The following is a 5,147-nucleotide window of genomic DNA, read 5'->3' on the forward strand; positions in this document are numbered from 1 at the left end:
AAACATATTAGGACACTTTTACGATGTTTTAACATGTGCTTACACACTTTTAATCTTGTGATACACTTACAAGCGTCCTTAGAAATTAATTGATAGGACCCTTATGATATAACATTACAGCTAATTTAGTACCAAGAAAAAGGTTCTAATATAACAAATAAGATTATGAAACCAATTTTATGGTCGCATAATATGTCTATAGACAACTTAAATAGCGTCCTAAAAAGAACATATTAAAACACTTTTACAATGTTCTAATATGTGATTACCTACTTTTAATCTTTTGATACACATACGAGCGTCCTTAAAAATTAATTTATAAGACCTTTATGATGCAACGTTATAGGTACTTTAATATCAAGAAAATGGTACTAATATCCCAAATAAGATTATAAAACCAATTTTATAAACAGACCATCAACATATAATATCCTAATAGTCATTGTATAACATCAACTAATGAAAGAAATAAAACTTCATTATATTTCAAATAAGCATGTTCATAACAAAAACACTAACCATAAATAAGTTATAAAATTATCTAACATAAAGTCTTAACATTGTACAAAGAAATTAAAAGCAATTAAAGAAATAAGAAGCATAAAATCTTTAGTCATCATACGTCCTCAATCCTCATGGACTACCTACAAATAAACCATCCGTGTATAAGCATTAAGTTCCATGATATTAAAATTATTTGTATCACAAATTTAACAAATACATACCGAGATGAATGGATAGCGCCATGCGATGGACGCACCAATACAATCTTGAATTGTAGAAAATAAACCATATGGTCTTACCAAGTTTTCATCTTTTTTTATTGGTACTTGAATGTTTACCTCACACCATTCTAGTCCAATCTCTGTACCACCAACTAGATCATTTGGGTCCAAGCTCTGGACCCTTTCTCTTGCTACAGTCTCGGTAGAGTTTAGAATGCTTTTGAGGAAAACTTTATCTCCGACCTAGATTTTAGTTTTCAACAAATATTTATTAAACTCTAGTCATAATAGTGCAAAAAATCATTTTACAAAAAAATTAATAAAGTTTTACACTAGCAGGCTAACATTTTTATAGAAAAACTAAGGAAAATTGGTTTTTAATAAGGGATAACTTTGCTAAATAGTAATCAAGTTTCAGGAGTGTTTCAATCAGGTCACTCATAATTTTTTTTGTTCAAATTAGGTCATTAAATTTTAGTTTGATGTTCCAATTCTAGATAGTTTACCTAAATTAAAGGTCATTCATCCTACATGTCTATCCTACATGACATGTATTTAGTTTTTTTTTTATAAAAAAAAAAGTATTTTGACAGGACTTAGAAATGCTAAAATGGATTAGAAAATTGCAAAAAAATAATTAATATTAAAAAAACTATTAAAATTGTGAAAATTTATTAAAATCCTAAACCATGAAATTAGTCATATTTAGATCTAAACCTGCTTACACATAATCCAATTTTAGTAATAAAAAAATTAAATTTTATATCTATGAAGAACTAAATTCAATGTTTTTCTGGGAAGAAAAAAAGCTCAACATCATTAACAAATATGAAGTTTACTTTGATGGTGATCACCAAACAATATAGTAAATATGAATGAATCAAAACGATGATGTGTATTTGTTTTTGGATTTGATTCTCTTTGATTAATATGTGCTTTTTGATTTGATCTTTTATTAATTAAATTATGTAAACATGTTTAATAAAAAAATGCCATTTAGGATAGTTTACATGCTATTCAGGTTAATTACATAGAATTAGCACATAAAATAAATTTCAGTGAGTTAATTAGAACACATTTTTTATTGAGTGACCTGATTGAAACACTCCTAAAACTTGATTACCATTTTGTGAAATATTCCTTTTTAATAATCCCACGTTTACAATCTTGTACACAAATAATCCCACATTTACTCTTGGTACATAATAATCCCACGTTCTTAAAATATTTTTCCAATGGTCCCAGTTAACTTAAAACTAACCATTGTTAGTTTTATCCCACATGTCATCCCAGTCAGCATCCTACCCATGAGAGATTTTGGTGAACTTTCGGTTTCAGACAACTTTTGTCTCCAACAAAACTCTTACGGGTGGAATTTTTGTTGCAGATGTCATCAAATAGCATCTACAATTGAAAACAATTTTTGTGATTCCTTTTTTGGTCCATGTTGCCGATTTAGTTACAATGTGAAGCGTGCATGTATGAATGGCGGTCATAACTACTAGCAATGAAATCGCCCAGTTTGAACTAGGAGCATTATAAGGAACGGAAAACAACAAACTAAATAAGCTTTAGACGTATGCCTTACTAAAATAACCAAATTACTCAACTCCCAAATTAAAAGAGCATTCCTTTTCTACAACACAATTTATTAAAGCATTCAAAAAATCATCAAAAATTACTCAAGTCTCAAAATTGAACTTATGTTAAACATGCTAAACCACCCTAAACAGTGAAATGGCGAATACTAAACAAATATGAACTAATTTAGCCAAAATATGAACCAAACAACAACAATAAGCAATAGATTATACAGTATGAAGGAATGGACACCAATACAAGAAATAATATACAAATCAAAGAATGGAACAAGTGAATAGTAATGATCTGATTCACTGACCTGCTCAGTTTCTCTAACGCTCGATGCCTAGACAAGTAGAATCATGACTGCTCCGCTCCAACGCTAGAATTGATTGACCCACCGCCAAAACAAAATGAGAAATTCAGTAAGAGAAAAGCGAAGTGGCTGTTCGATTGTTCGGAAGTAAAAAAATAAATAATCTTAAAAATCTAAAAAAATCGAAAAAATTCTAAAAAAATAAAAAAATCTAAAAAATAAAAAAAATCTAAAAAATAATCAAATTCTAAAAAATAAAAAAAAAAATTCTAAAAAATCAAAAAAAAAAAAAAAAAATGAGTAAACTTCTTTTGTCTCGGGCCGGGCGTGTGCTTTTTTTGTGCCTTTGCGCCTTAAGTGCACCTTGAGACTTTGACTACTATGCTATCTACCCCAAGTGAAACGTATCTAAATTTCCCCAAGCTATCAGGTTCAACCAAGAAGAGGTGAATTGTAATTAGTATGGGTAATTTATTCATGTTGACTCGCCACATAAGCTGAATGAAATCATTCATAAAAGATACCTCAAACACACCCTTAGTTTTAGTGACCAAACATATGTTTAATTGCTTTAACTTGTTAAAACTAAACCTACAATTAGTCTTTTTTGTATCTGCTCAGTTACATAAGACAATAAGGAATGCCTATTAAGAGAACATGATCTTAAATGTGGAAGATATGTTTCAAGAGTAAAGTGTTTTATCACTCTTCAATACTGCATAAATCACAGACCTTTCCTTTATTTTTTAACACATATTCTTTCTTGGCACCATCAGCATTATCTGCTTAAATGACTTTAAATTCCAAGACATTCATGCCAAAAATGACCTACAGAAAGGCAAATAACTGTTGGAAGTTAATCCTAATTTCTAATGTGCCAAATCAAAAGAAAGTTGTAAGATAGGTTGAGTTTATTTTGGTATGTTTGTTAGTAATGCAAATAACTGGAACAAGCTCTGTTGAAATTAAGGCTCGGTTCGTTTCGAGTTTTTTCTCGAGCCGATCTCAAGCAGCTCGCAAGTCGCTTGGCTCATTTGCTCGTAATCGTACTTGACAAAGTTTAATCTTTTTGGTCAAAAAGTGACATGGCCAACCCCATTTTGCTATCTATAATCTTAATCATAACGAGATTTGTATTGGTTCAATTTACAGATATCGTCACGTCACTGATGGAAGAGAACAAGAAGCTAAACGAAACGCATGGAAATGCTAAAAATGAATTCCAGACAATTATAACTAAGCTTGAAGAGCAAGTGAAAGAACACACACCTAACGAAACGTCTCTAAAAACTGAGCTGGAACATCTAAAGGTAAAGATCAAAGAGAATGCTGCGTTAAAGACCAGTTAAAGAATCTTGAAGAAAAACTTGCAGCAGCTCAAAACACCATTGTTGAACAGGTCAGCTGCTGTTTATATGCCATAACCATTTATAATTGAATCCAATGAAAATATTAATGGTCCCCAATCAGATTCACAAATTTTACACAACTGAAACAAAAAGGTGGAAGTATGACACAGATTACACTACACCAAATTGTAAACAATTCCCCTCGTGGTTTAAAAATGTCGTTTCCTGGTAAAGCAAAATGATGAAGATGACAAAAAAAAAGTTTAAAAATCATTAATTTGTTCACCCAATAGTTAGCCACTCATCAGATCAAACGTATTACTAAAAAAAAAACTTAACTTTCTCACACAAACATAACGTCGAACACCTTATCTACACTTTCTAATAATCTTTATCTACACCCAGATATCAGAAATTCACAGCACAAGTATAATAAACAAAAGAAAAAACAAATCAAAAGTGAGAAATCATCTTACGTATATTATCCGAATGTCGTAAGCCACATAAATCAACCGAACAAGTATGCTTCAATATTAAGTCTAACATCGATTACGAACAGAAACAAAACGAAACCCTAGAAATTGAAATTGAAATTGAGAGATTAAGAGTTCACCTGAAGAACTTTTGCTTGATTTGCGTGTTGATCAGTGAATGAGTGGAAGTTTATTCGTTGATGATTTGTAAGCAGATGAACAGGAAGCGTGAGGTGTAAACCAGAGCAGAAAACGATTATGATGAATTTTGGAGTAGGAGGGAAATAGGTTATGGGGTTTAATTTGGGGGAAAATTTAGGAGGGAAGTAATTTTTGGTGGAAAAAAATTAGAGGTATTTTTCAAATTATAAATGTCGAGCACTTTCGGGGCACTCACTAGACCATCCGGAGTACTCCGAGAGTAACCCGAGTCCACCACCACTTCCGAGAAAAACCCAGTAATCCACCCACCCGTAGGCACGACGGTGAAATTACCGGTAAAACCCGTTTGGCTCAAGGATCAAACCTAGGTTTTTCTGTGTCTCCTATTATTGCCCACCAATGTCTCACTCTGCACCAAGTGAGAGTTGAACTTGCAAACCTTCCACCACTTATTCTAGAGATCATTGACAAAAAACATGTTTTTAATTAATATAAAAATGTTATTAAGTATACTTACACAGCTATAATAAGTAACATTGAA

The 5,147-nt window shown here is 31.5% G+C and overlaps 1 long non-coding RNA gene across 1 annotated transcript; it reads right to left on the bottom strand.

Moving 5' to 3' along the window:
* Window positions 1-500: 500 nt before the first annotated feature.
* On the bottom strand, window positions 501-4,768 carry LOC110873526. Its single transcript, XR_002555228.2, has 4 exons — window positions 4,585-4,768; window positions 2,626-2,688; window positions 726-968; window positions 501-644 (listed from the first exon to the last, which is right to left on the bottom strand). It is a non-coding gene; the product is annotated as an uncharacterized LOC110873526 (long non-coding RNA).
* Between the last annotated feature and the right edge of the window lie 379 nt (window positions 4,769-5,147).

The sequence above is a fragment of the Helianthus annuus genome, chromosome 1 (genome assembly GCF_002127325.2).
Source record: "Helianthus annuus cultivar XRQ/B chromosome 1, HanXRQr2.0-SUNRISE, whole genome shotgun sequence".
NCBI classification, from domain to species: Eukaryota; Viridiplantae; Streptophyta; class Magnoliopsida; order Asterales; family Asteraceae; genus Helianthus; species Helianthus annuus.